Genomic DNA, 15,109 nt, shown 5'->3' with positions numbered 1-15,109 from the left:
CCAGCAAAAGACGTAAGAGGTGATTTGGTTGCGTGGCAGTTTGATTATGAGCTTAAGGTATATATTGTGAAGTGGGAGCATGGTATTTATTATTTCAAACGCCCACAAGATATACTATCTATGCCAAGGTGGGATGTTTGAACATTAGCCAACAGACCGTTTGTGAATCGAGGAAAAGATGTCTGGGCTGAGTGGCTTTATACTCATTTATTACATGAAACCCGTTATGGTTTCAAGTTCTTCAAGCTGCAAGCGCCGACACACAAGTACATTGACGAGCTCGATCAACGCACTGGCTGGAGGAAAATGATCTTACAAGTAAAGCCACCGAAGACGATGAAGAGGGCACCGATGAAGACATTCCCTCAGAGTCTGTTCACCATGTTCAACCTTTGGTACTTCGACAATCAGACGGGTGAAGCGGTTATCATATTGGGTTTCGGGTCTAACACGAAGATTATTCGTGTGATCGATCCGATGTGGCTCGTTAACTTATCTGAGTCTGACAACGATGCGTTATTTCATAGTCAGATCAGGTTTGCTAACGTAAGCGACTACGATCTTGCGATACAGTTTCAGAAGGTTGTTCGAGTATGTTATGCATACAAGATTCATAGCTGCACTGACTGGAAAAAGAAGATGTTCCAGCCCTAAAGTATAAAGAGCTCGAGACGAGGGGGAGTTTGTTGATACATGTTTTGTACGTCTCGGTCTTTATTAGTTTATTAATGCAATTATCTTATATTGTAGGGGATTTAATGTAAATATGCCATTCGCTCTATTGTAAGTTACATTCGTTACCCCGTAACGGATGTAACACATTCGTATTAGATGTAAGCTCATTCGTTAGCCTTGATTAAAGAATGAGATAATGAATAAGGGCGATTCGTTATGATTAAATGTATTAACGAATGAAGATGTTCATTCGTATGTTTTAATGTAACGAATGACACATTCGTTAAGTGTTAACGAATATGGTCATCCCCTATAAAAACCCTGTAAGATATTCAGTAATGTAATCAGTTCTTATTTTATCTCTTCAAGTGTTGTTACTCTGCCAAATTTTACTCTCAACACACAGTACACACAGTTAACGTAACATAGCCTAATCGTATACCTAAACGACGAATAGCTCCGTGTCATCATAAGATCTAGATCCTCAAACCGGCTCAATCACCAATAAGAGCAGATCATTCCTTATCTGTTTTCAAAGAGAAAGATGTGTTTATTGTTGCGTTTATTTACATTGACGATGTCATCCTTGTTGGCAACGATTCGAACAAGATCAAAAGAACCAAAGTCTTCCTTGACAACAAATTCAACTTCAAAGATCCTGAGCCTCTAAAATTTTTTATTGGCATAGAAGTGGCGTGGACAAAGGAAGGTTTGGTGCTTACCCAAAGAAAATATATCCTAGACATCTTGGAAGACATGGGAATGTTGGATTGCCGTCCAAGTCCTTCCCCCATGGAACGAAACCTAAACCTAGACAAGTGTGATGAAGAATCACGGGTTGATGGACAACAATACCGAAGACTTATTGGACGACTCCTCTACTTACAGGTAACAAGACCCTATATTACATATGCGATGAATGTCTTGAGTTAGTTTGTTGGTGACCCAAGAAAAACCACATGGAAGCCGCTAACTGGGTACTACGATACCTTAAAGCCACTCCTGGGCAAGGCATCCTCCTTTCTAAGGACGTAGGAACTAACCTCAAAGCCTATAGTGATTCAGATTGGTTGGGATGCCCTTTCACCAGAAGATCAGGGACCGGTTATGTGCTACTTTTGGGAGGGGCTCCCGTATCTTGGATATCCAAGAAACAATTGGTTGTTTCTCGTTCGTCAGCCAAAGCCAAGTACCGAGCTATGGCAGCCGCCGTCAGTGAGGTTCTATGGATGAGATGGCTGCTTAAGAAGCTCGATGTTCCTCCCAATAGTCCCACACCATTGTTTTGTGACAACCAGGCAGTGCGTCACATAGCAAACAATCCGGTTTTTCATGAAAGCACAAAACTTGTAGAGAGGGTTGTTATTTTGTTAGAGAATGGGTTGAGTCAAAAGAAATACAAACTGTGAAGATTGATACGAAAACACAAATTGCGGATATTCTTACCAAACCTTTGGGGGGCACAACACCTTAGATCATTGCTTGTCAAGTTTGGCATTCAGGATATTCACGCTCCAACTTGAGGGGGAGTAAAGGATGGCTACCTATTTTGTCTCTAAATTTCATATTATCTACTTACCTTTTAAACTCCATGATGAATAGCCTTGATTTTGGTTCTCTTTTAGCTCCATTGTATAATAAAGACCAAGGATTGTAATCACTTTTTTAATATGTAGATCAATACTTAAAACCCTTTTGCTCCATTCTCACCAATTCTTTTACCATGATAGATTTTATTAAGAATCTTCCAATCACCTCTTTAAGACCTTACGATTGTCCCCCCTTGATTGAAACACTAGCTGATGCGACCAAAATTATTTACAATCATGAAAATACACATCAAATACCCAAAAGCAGTAAGTTAAGTTACTTTAAAGGAAATAAAATTACAATGAAAAGAAAATACTTACCAACCAAAAACTACAATGAAAAGAAAATTTACAAAATATTGATTTTTCTTTAAAGCTCATTAAACGCTAACAACTTCTTCATTCATCCTCCTCATCCAATTTATCCGTCTGCTTCTAAATGCTTTCTTCAGCAACTAATATGTTTTCCAACTCTTCTTTAACATATTCTTGAAATTGTACAAGCATATCATAATTGTCTTCAAAGTCGGATACCATATCTGATTTGTTCATATATTTTATGTCTGCTTTTGAACCAATTCTTGCAATGCTTCTTTGGCAATCCAACAAAATAACATCACTATCTTGAAGCACTATCATAATTCAATCTTGTTATGGGTCCCGATGACATTTTATTTTCTTTCAAAATCTGATTGCATCATTTAAGGTCCAATCATTCGGGCCCAGTAACTATCTAATTTTCTTGAATGCCTTTGAACTTTTCTTGCCTTTCTCTCATCAGCAGTGAAGTTAGGATCAATAAAATGGTCAACATATTCTTCTTCTTCTTCTTCTTCTTCTTCTGTACATATGTTGCCCAATTGATTGTATAGATATGCTGTAAGTGGAATGCCTTGGGCTCTGGCTTTCCTATCTTGATTTCAATAGTCGAAAAAGGTGAGAAACCATATAAGGCCCCGAACCCCGGGAACCCCACAGTTGGTAATCATTCAAACACTCATAAAATTTAATAAACTTAAAAACCGTTTCTTCCATTAAAACAAACGTATCAGAGTATAAATTTTGCAGAAAACATGAAAAATGAAATAAGTTCCCGAAACCCCCGAATTTTGCCCAAGAACCAAAATCAGTATAACTTTTATAAGTTTCCTTGAAATAAATATTCATAAACAATTCTTCCTTCAAGTATGCCCTTCACCATCCAGGTAGCTCCGTGCACGTCCAAGCGATAAGGCATCCTCTTCCAAATCCTGAAACTTACACTAACACAAAGTCAGCTTAAGCTGAGTGAGTTCAAGTTTTAAATGAGTGACAAAATTCTTAAATAATCATTCCAACGGTTTTAAAACGGTAAATGGAAATACATCAGTTAGGTCACCACATTCGATAAAAAGTCATTCTTACGTATAAGCATCTCTATACGTGCATTTCTATATATATATATATAACATTCAGGGCTGAGAAAACGTACAACCCAAACACGTAACATTCAGCGCATGCAAACACAAAGTAGGCATACGCAACATTCAGAAGTCGAAACGACTACAAACATTCAGGGTCGAGCAAACGTACAACCCAAACACGTAACATTCGGCGCATACAAACACAAGGTAGGCATACGCAACATTCAGTAGTCGAGACGACTACAACATTCGCCAATATTGGTCATTCTAAATATATATATATATATATATACATACAAATACTATAACATTCCAAGGCCTACCAATACTAGCAAGCCTATGTAAAATCGTTTAAAACATTTAATCCAGTAGGAAAACACTTAGGTGTGCATGCTAGCCCAAAACTTAAAAAGAGTTAAACGGGGCATCGAGAACTCACCTGAGATCGATCGAATACTTGCAACGATCTAGGAAGTTCCTAAGGGCATAATCACAAGCAAGGGCCTGTAAATTATACATAACGCATTACTAAACTAGACTGTAGGAACACCCTAGCCTAATGGGCCGTACAAGCCCAACACTTTGGCCCAAGGCCCAACAACATGGCCCAAGGCCCAACACTTTGCCCAAGGCCCAACAACGTGGCCCAAGGCCCAATACCTGGCCCAAGGCCCAACAACCTGGCCCAAGGCCCAATACCTGGCCCAAGGCCCAACAACTTGGCCCAAGGCCCAAAGATAGTCAAATCGGGTCGAATGCGCTTGAAATAATCCTTAAAACCATTTGTTAACCGAATCAGCCCCGAATGGACCAAATTCCGTCTTAAACCTTTTCATTCATCATAATTATGTCACCCGAGTTGATAGGGTTGACGGTTCCTTTTTACAACATTTACTTTAACATTTAAACGAAAATTCGCACACCGCCGACTCGATTGACGAAACACTAACCCCCGACAGCCCCGAGCACCAAAAAAATAATTTTTTCACAGCCCTTAAAACCCCCTAGGGCTGTACGAACAGAATCGGTTGGTCACCCGATCAACTAACACATCAAACTCAACAATTCTAGACAACCGAACATAACAATCAAACTACAACTAGTTGATCAACTTAACGAACACCTAAGAAAATGATCTTTGAGTATGATATACGGGACATACCTAGGAAGATTGTGGTGCAAAAACTCACTTCAAACAGCCCCGACAAGAACACAATTGAACATCCACCGGTTAAGCCTAAAACGAACTTATCGATCAATAACGAGTAAAACGTGTAGATTTTAGCATGCGAAGATGCATTTAATAACATAAGATAACCTTTGAAATAAATTATTAAATTTTTACCAGACTTTAATAAATGTCTTAGGTTTATAAAAATATTTTTATTATATTTTTATATTGGACACAAAATTTATAAAAATTCCTCCAACACAGCAAGGTACGTTCACCTATTTCAGCTGCCCAACAAAATGGTTTTATTTTTATAAAATTCATTACCCAGCCAAATTAAACGATTCCAATTGGGTTTTGTTCCTAACTGAAAATACTAACTTCCAGAAGTAGAACCAACCAATTTGGACTTGTCGAAAAAGGGTTATGACGTCGGGAAGACAGACATAATCTGTCATGCCACATCAGCTTTGACACTCGATCTTATAAAATCATGAAAACCATTCAAATCTCGTCCGAAAATTACATATTATACCTTTCTGGAAACTAGACTCAAAGTAGAACATCATGGAAACATGAATCAATCAAAAACAATGGATTATCATCGCGTTACAGACCCTACAATAAACATATACGAATCTGTCAGCAAACTGTTATCATCAAAACTCAACCTTAACGACCAATAAGCACGTTAATATGATCAATTAAGGTGTAAAAGACATGGGGAAACATAGACCTAACCTTGAATTGAAGTTTGGCACTTGGAATTGGCTTCCAAAAACGAAAATGGGAGACCTATGGCAGCAGCAATGGTCCGATCGGCCAAGAGGAGGGCTAGGGTTTTAGTTTTTATGTTATAATATAAAATGTTACACTCTAGCCCCTCCAATTTGAAGGATATAGCAACTTGAAAGAAAGGTTTAATGAATTTAACGTACCGGGATGACGAGAAAGCCTCCGAGGAAAGTCGGATAAATCCCGAGAGATGTACATACTTTACATGCTTTAAATCACTTATCTGAAATTAACGGGCGTTACAAAATGTTTCAGATCCTCAACTCTGAATTGTTTATATTGTTCACTTCTTTATATCAAGATCTCTTTCCCATCTATCATTCTAACCATAATGATTCCCTTTTTCAGTCCAAAAACAATGCCTTGCGTATAATTTCTTCTTGTTCATTTGGTCTTCTTGATATAACCCTTGGCAATGCTCGACTTCGTTATGGTTGTGGTGGTTGTGAAGATGCTGGATTTATGGACCGGCTCAGTTAAGTCAACGTGGCTGACTGAGTTTTGGCCCGTTAGAGTTACACCTTGGGTAACGAGCATGAAATCCATTTAAGTTAGTTAATCGGGTATGACATGTATTAACGAGATTTTATGGACTGGGCTGTTGGAAACGAGAGATGAGATTGGTGGTCCGTATTAGCTTAACTAGTTTATTAATAAACTAGTTTACCTATTATTATAATCAACCCTAGCCACCTCAAGCAATTAATCTCTTCCATTTCTCCGCCCCACCGTCGCCGGCCTCCATACCGCCGCCGCCACCGTTCAGCGAAGCCACCACCATCACCGGCCTCCCTCGCCGCCACCGATTCTGTCCTGTGACACCACACCACCACCGTTGCTGCATCACTGCTGCTGCCGGGACTACTGTTCACAAGCCACCACCGCCACCACTAAGTCCACTGTCGCTGCCACTGCCTAGTGTACGACCACCGTCGGGTCTCGTTTGTCACCTAGTGTTGCTCGTTAACTCTTGGTGTGTTGACCGGTTATTTATTAACCGAGGTAAAATTATATATATATATATATATATATTATCGGTTTACATATATATATTTAATTGGTCGTTGTTATAGCTGTGCTCGTATGATTTGTAACCGGATCCTGTCTGGTTTTGTTTTGGTGCCGATTACTAGTTTATATTCCGCTGCGCATCTATTAATTAATTGGATTAATTATTATTTGTCATATTTATTAAACCGGTTTTTAATAAATAATTTTTGACTGATCACCACTGGAAACCAACAGTGCTATTAGAGCCTTGGTTGTCGTACGAGTCAATACCAATATTTTAACCGGAATTAGAACACAAACTTTAACTGGTTTTAAAGTTTCTGGTCTAATTAATTTTTAGGGCAACTTTATGTTTTGATCAAAATTTTATTTTGTTTTATTTGACCAAAAGCTTGCCCAAACTTTGTGTGATTGTTATACAATATGTAAATCTGGCCTGACCGTGTATGTGGTTGTTTGTGATGTTTTGGTTTTGGATATATGGATGGTTCAAAGTTGTAATAGTTAGGGTTTTTCTTTTATTGTATTTATTTTGTAAATATTGTAATAAACGAAGACTCGAAGACAAAGACAAAGGAAACTAAACTGGAACCACGAAGTCAGTGGGAGTTGCTCGAGACGATGATTGGATGCACTCAAGTCCATCCTTGTAGTTGCTTGTGTGTTGTGACCCCGTGACCCGTTTGGTCTTGCTAATAGGCTCTTGCAAGATCGAACAAATTTTGGCTATATAGATTTACATATTTTTATTGCTTTTGTGGTTGCTTATTCTTATAAATGTTATATAATAACCAACCTCACACCATTACATATAATTTAAAAGGAGTTTCAAAATATTAAATACAATCATATTAAAACAAGTTCTAAAAGGAGTTTTACAACTTGTCAATTTTGTCTTTAAAACAAAGTTTGATTTAAAACATACTATAACCAATCATGTTTTGCAAAATTAAACTAAATTTGATTTTTCAAAACTAACAACTTAAATAGGTAACTATTAACTTAAAAATTGGTTATTCATCTCGCAAAAAATTTAGTTTTAATAGGTTATATAAAACTAAGTGTCGTGAGATGAAAGGGTTCATCAAGTTGTCTCGATTAATACAGTAAAACTGGACTTTTACTTTATTCGGTAATATTTAAAATTAATCCCAATTTTAAAATCAATAGTCTATGCCATCCTACTCTAAGCCACACTTGAGGCATACTGCAAAACTTCAAGTATTGGGAGCTACAACACCGCACTTGATTTCTAGGCATCCAGCCCTTTCACAATTGACTATACTAGGGGGACTATTACATTACTCTCTTGTTACGTGCTACAGTTGTCTGGAGACTAAGGTGCGCATAGATAAGGCTAAACTTTAACTCCATGAAAATACCCCATCTAAATTTGGGCTAAAAATGACAATTCTAAAAGTTAGAGGGTCAAAAATGAAAAATCTGATTTTAATATTTCTTTCCACGACGTGGAGCTGATACTGAAACTACTTCGCGCTACGCGAAGTAGCTGAAATAGAAACCGAGGTAAAGGATTTCGCATGACACGTAGTAAGTTCTTCGCGCTACGCAAAACTACATTAAGTAATCGGGTACACATGTCCAACCACGTGTCCACACGCGGCGTAATTATACAGGCCAAGTGTCCTGACATGCCAGAAGGGCGGTTCACATGACGCGAACGGCTAAGACTTGTCCATCGCGCGATGCGAAGGAGTCGAAAATCAAGTATAAATAGGGCAGCTACGGATTTGAGCCAAGTCATCCCAAAACGCCTTCTTCTACATATACTTAGGCTAGGTTCATGCCATAAGTTTCCTGACGTTCCGATGGCTTGTTTTCTCGAGGGTTGCACAAGAAACTAGGTCCCGAAGCCTTGTTAACTACCAACCGTCTCATCTAGTGAAGTCCTACTGACGAGTTGCTAATCTTTTCTTGTTCTCATTCTCGAGTGGTCATTTAAGGTAGGTATTATGCTTAAGTTACTTTATTACATAGTTATTTAAGACCTAGTTAAGAGTATAGTCGTTAAACTGTAATGATTTTCAATTAATGTTTTTACTAAAGTAATGATGTTACTTTCATAAGAAGTAATGGTATCAAAATTATATATTTTGACGGGTATTTAGTAACCGGAAGAGAGATATCATTTGTAGATGCTTCTTGCATATGGTAAGTAATTCTTACATATCCCAATCAACCGCGTGACCCGTTTATTTACCTGGAGAAGTTTGCCAATGTGATAGAACCTATAAGGCCAAAGCGTGCTATCCCAAACGTCATATGTAAATACCAATATTTTTTAATAAACGACTATAACTTTATCAAGGTTAAATCATCCCCGAGGTCTACTTATTAATCAAGAAACACCATCAAGGTTTTTATGCAAACCTATTACAAATATAGGTTAACACCATACTGACATGAAAGATTTCCAAACGACAACGAACTAACAACAATAGGTGAATACGTTAAACCTTTTACCGACTGAACTGTTTTTACTCTTGTAGTAAATAGGTTGTTTATTGCAAAGAGGCTGGTAAATGTTTGGATGAGATTACTTATCTCTATAATCATCATAATACAAAATATAAAATAAAAAGCAACTCAGACCGAATACATATATGTCTGGATCCATACATAACTAACCAATTGGCATACAAAAACCAAGTCAGTCATAACCGGTTCCCAACAGGGTCACATAACTTAGGAGAGAATTGTCTCCGAGCATGGGCTATGTAACTCGGGGAACTCTTGAATTGTGTTTGTAGGGAAGTGGTACAAATCCCAGGAATGACAGGCATTCCTAGAGAGATTGTGAAATAGAAAGCAATGTTTATATTTAACGACTGTTATAAGTTATTTTGTCGAGCCAACGTTTCACCTGCTCATCGTTGCCGTATTTTTCCAACCCTTGCAGGTAATTAACTGCTGGTAGCAATAGACAAGGATTAGGAGTCATGAAGATAAATGATCGCACAAGATGACTCAATTTTGAGTATAATCCTTGTATTAATATAAAACAATATTTTGTAACCAAAAACTCGGGTTTTTAAATCCCGAGTAAATTTTAATGTAAATTAAGTAATTATAAAAGTATTCCGCTAAAATAAACCAGCTACTATGATATATTTACAAAAAACAGGTACCAACCAAGTGTCACGCTCTAGGCCCTGGACCGGGGTGTGACCGGTTGTCACAGAGGCATCGGTTTCAGTGAATTAGGTATTAATATGTTAGTAGCTAGGCTTTAACCATTTAATTAATAAGTAGGGATAAGAAAAGATTGGTAGTCTACCTATCCCTAAATGTAAATCTGTGCAGCTGTCTTGTACAAACTACTACGGGCAAAGATGCTGAGTAGCAAGACGCTCTAAACCTACACTTGGACAGGAGCCATCTGATATGGCCAGCAATAATCTCTACTTCGGTCACAAGCAATCGATTGATCTGATAAATCCATCCGATAAATTCGACTGATCCGATAAATTCGATAGAACATATGGATCTTTATTTGACTTACGAAAGTCAACCGATATATATTCCTGGTAGTCCACAAATGCCTATAGAAATATCTAGGGATACTTCTGAGAGCATTCCATAGTATATTACGTCTGAAATTCCGACCTACCATACTTCCGATGAAGTGGAGGTTCAAACCAAAATCAAGCAGGAAATTAGTACAGATTCATCCAGCTAGATGAGCTGTCACTCTGACCAAGGTAAGTGGCACTTCATGTCGCCACCACCAAATTATCAAATTCGCATACTGTAGCAGGACCGAGTCATAGGGTTACCATGCCCCATGTAAGAATACCATTTCAGATGCTGAAAAGTTATTCCACTGAACCAGAGGAAGAAGAGGAAGAAAATGAAGTTCTTACTTCCCACCATATCAAGGTCCCATACCAACGATCTTTGAGCAAGCAAACGAAATTTGGAGGAAGCCCGACTGGCAGAAGAATTCTACACAACGAATATTCCCGATGAGGAAATGCAAGCCTATGTAGCTAATTCGCATCTGTATCCGAAGGAAACAACCTATCTTTTTCCATCAGCATCCACACTCGTGGGATATCCAAACCAACCGAATGCGGTGATGGACGAATTAAGAAATGACCGAATCAAGAAAAAGAAAATAGGCGATAAAATTATAAAGAAATGTGACAAGATGAAAAATCTTGTTGAAAAGTGGACTAGGGACTAGACAATAATGCTGTTAGACATGTTTTGTTTCTATGCATCTGTAATATAAATAATGTGATATAAATAAAGGCAGCATGTGTACATTGTTTTGAATCCATTTGTTTTAACTAAATCATACAATGGCTGGAGAAAAGAACTAAGAAAGCCAAGGGAGTCAAATCAATAAAAAAACAAAGACTCCTGAAAATAACAAAGCTATACCCGAAGAGTATGTTGGTGGAATCTGTTAAATTATTAAATAAGCGTGACACCACTGATAAAAATGGTACAAGATAACACTGCCAATTCGAAAAGTATGGCTAAATCGACCAAACATGCGAAACCGAGCCAAAGTATTTCTGTTTATTCAAAGAAAGAAACTAAAGTAAAGAAAGAGATAAAAGAAAAGAAAGATGACAGGTATGGAAGTTCAACCGCTGACTATGAACCGAGTAAAGTCAAAAGAATAAAAGTGGACAAGAGTTGTACTTTTAAAGATTTCCAAGTATATAAGCCGAAAGAATTTTTTGGTGATAAGGGGGAAATAGTTACTCTTCGTTGGTTAGAGGAGATGGAATCTATTGTCATTATAAGCAAGTGCACGGAGGAAGAAAGTATCTAGTATACTTCCCAGATGTTCAAAGGGGAAGCTCTGGAGTGGTGGAACACATTGATTGATGTGAAGGGAAGAAACAATTTGTACAATCTCGAATGGAGAACTTTTAAAGAACTGATCAAGCAGAAGTTCTGTCCGGTACACGAGATTGACCAGAACTAAACGAAACCGTGGAATGATAAAGTGGTTGGAACAAATCTCAAGGAATACAACACAAAATTTCTTGAATATTGCAGACTAGTGCCTCACCTGTAAGGCCCCGAACCCCGGGAACCCCACAGTTGGTATTCATACAAAACACTTATAAAAATATTTAAACTTGAAAATAATACATTTCATTAAAATAACCAATTCAGAGTATAATTCAGCGGAAATGATAAATAATAAAATAAGTTCCCAAAACCAATTTAAATGTATTTAAATAAATGTTAAAAAGAAAACGTTTATTTTTATTGAAACATCCGACTAAGTATGCTTTCCACCGTCCAAGTAGCTTCGTGCACGTCCAAGCGGCAATGCATCCACCTCCTAACCTGAAACTCACACTAACATGCACACAATGTCAGCTTGAGCTGAGTGAGTTCAAGTTTTAATAAATAACATCAATATAATAATCATAATAGTCATTCCCAAGGTTTTAAACTATAAACGGGATACATCAGTTAGGCCATCATCTTCGATAAATAATCATCCTTATGAATATATACATATACAAACCTACCTATAAACATCTTTATAAGTGCATCCATATATATATATATATATATATATATATATATATATATATATATATATAGCATCAGGGTCGAGCAAACGTACAACCCAAACACGTAACATCTCATCAACGCATGCAAACACTAAGTAGGCATACGTAACATCAGTAGTCGATACGACTACAACATCGCCAAATATAGGCCAAACAATAATGTATATAAATATATATATGTATACTATAACATCCCAAGGCCTACCATATACTAGCAAGCCTATGTAAAACAGTTTAAACGTTTCATCTAGAAAATCACTTAGGTGTGCATGCTAGCCCAAAACTTCAAAGAGTTAAAAAGGGGTATCGTGAACTCACCTGACACGAGACACGGATTCACCACGAGCTAGAGAATCCCTAAGTAATCCCAAGATTCAAATACCTGCCGGTTTACATTCAATCAATACTAATGACATCCCGATGACTCGTTTACCCTACGAGACGTTTTAACGGGGTTTGGGTCACCTAAACCCTCGGCCTCATCAAACTAAATCACAACAGCCCCCGAGGCCTCACATTCACCAAAACGACCCTTAGACACTCCCGGGAATAAAGAATTCCCAAATTACCCCCGGAAGCACTAGGTGATACCAATACGCGCGTTTAAGAGTCGTTTAGGCCGTTAACATCCAACTCAGCCCTGTTTGGACCCCATATGATAAAATCACAGCCAAGAAGTCCACACGACGCTACAGGAGTCAAATGGGTCGGTAATTCGCAAGTACAACGCACCAACTACTCAATAAATGCAATTGCGCGTTGTACCGACCCGTTGGAGTAACCGACAACCAATTCAGCCCCATAACTTATAAAAATGATTTTTCAACAGCCCCTACATCTAACTAAGTTCCCCCGAGCTGAATTGGTTGTTAATCACTTCAACCCTCGCGTTAAACGCATCAAACTACAATTCTAGTCAACCGAACACAAACATCAAGCTACAACTAGTTGACCAATATAACGAACACCAACGAACATGATTTTTATGTATGATATACGGGACATACCTAGAAAGATTGTGGTACAAAAACTCACTTCAAACAGCCCCGACAAGAACACAATTGAACATCCGCCGGTTAAGCCTAAGACGAACTTATCGATCAATAACAAGTAAAACGTGCAGATTTTAGCATGCGAAGATGCATTTAATTACATAGGATAACCTTTGAAATAAATTAATAAATTTTTACCAGACTTTAATAAATGTCTTAGGTTTATAAAAATATTTTTATTATATTTTTTTAATGGACACAAAAATTATAAAAATTCCAGTGGGTGCATGCAGCTATTTCAGTGCGCAAAAAAATGGTTTTATTTTTATAAAAATCATTACCCAGCCAAATTAAATGATTCCAATTGGGTTTGGTTCCTAACTCAAAATACTAACTTCCAGAAATGGAACCAACCAATTTGGACTTGTCGAAAAAGGGTTAAGACGTCGGGAAGACAGACAGAATCCGTCATGCCGCATCAGCTTTGACACTCGATCTTATAAAATCATAAAAACCATTCAAATCTCGTCCAAAAATTACATATTATACCTTTCTGGAAACTAGACTCAAAGTAGAACATAATGGAAACAAGAATCAATCAAAAACAATGGATTATCATCGCGTTACAGACCCTACAATAAACGTATACGAATCTGTCCACAAACTGTTATCATCAAAACTCAACCTTAACGACCAATAAGCGCGTTAATATGATCAATTAAGGTGTATAGGACTTGGGGAATCGTAGAACTAACCTTCAATTGATGTTTTACGCTCACGACTTGGCAGGAAAAGGAAAAAAATCGCTGGGGGGGGGGGGTCTTGGAGGCTGCCGATCGGAAGTGAAAAATGGGTTAGGGTTAGGTTGTTTATGTTATAAACATTTTTCACATCTAGTCCCTCCAATTATAAAGAATTAACATTTTGGTTGAAAAGTTAAATGTTATAACGTACCGGGATGACGAGAAGGATTCTGAGAAGTGTCGGTTAAGTCCCCAGAATTATGCCTAACCACTTTATTTCTCAGACGCCTTTCCTGACGGTCAAGTATAGCAATAGGTTCCTTAACGTACTTCAGCTTACTATCAAGCTCAATATCATCAAGAGGCACATGGGCCTCTTCATCCGCTAAACATTTCCTCAAATGGGACACGTGGAAAGTAGGATGAATCCCCGACAGCTTATCGGGTAATTCCAGTCTATACGCTACCTCACCAACACGGGACAATATACGGAACGGACCAATGACCTCGGACTAAGCTTCCTCCTCTTACGAAAACGAATAATACCCTTCCAAGGAGAAACTTTCAACATAACCCGATCCAACTTGTAAGGCCCCGAACCCCAGCCTCAAACACAATAGGTCTTCGCCTTTTATCCGAATAGGACTTTTGACGATCCTAAGCGGCCTTCATGAAAGCCTTAATCTTATCGAGCTTCTTAGTCATAGCCTCGACCACCTCCAAACTACCCAACTGCTTCTGACCAATGGAACCTCAACAGACTGGAGTCCTACACCTCCTACCATACAACATCTCAAACGGTGGCATCCCAATCGTGGCATGATAACTGTTATTATACGAGAACTCTACCAACGGTAAGTGACGATCCCAACTACCACCAAAATCGATAAAACAAGCTCGCAACATATCCTCAAGAGTCTGAATGGTTCTCTTGGACTGACCATTAGTCTGCGGGTGATAAGCGGTACTAATGAGGAGTTTGGTACCCATCTCCTCATGAAACTTCTTCCAAAACCTGGAGGTAAAATGCGTATCCCTATCCGAAACAATAGACACAAGCACCCCGTGCCTAGAAACAATTTCACGAATAAAACATCGGGTTTAAGAATAAGCTGATAAGATTCCACACGAATAGGTTTCTGATGTGTGTCTAATAACCCTAT

The sequence above is a fragment of the Bidens hawaiensis genome, unplaced genomic scaffold (genome assembly GCF_021521415.1).
Source record: "Bidens hawaiensis isolate Kalapana, Puna unplaced genomic scaffold, B.hawaiensis_p1.1 tig00003739_1, whole genome shotgun sequence".
NCBI lineage: Eukaryota > Viridiplantae > Streptophyta > Magnoliopsida > Asterales > Asteraceae > Bidens > Bidens hawaiensis.
This window is presented reverse-complemented; position numbering follows the sequence as displayed.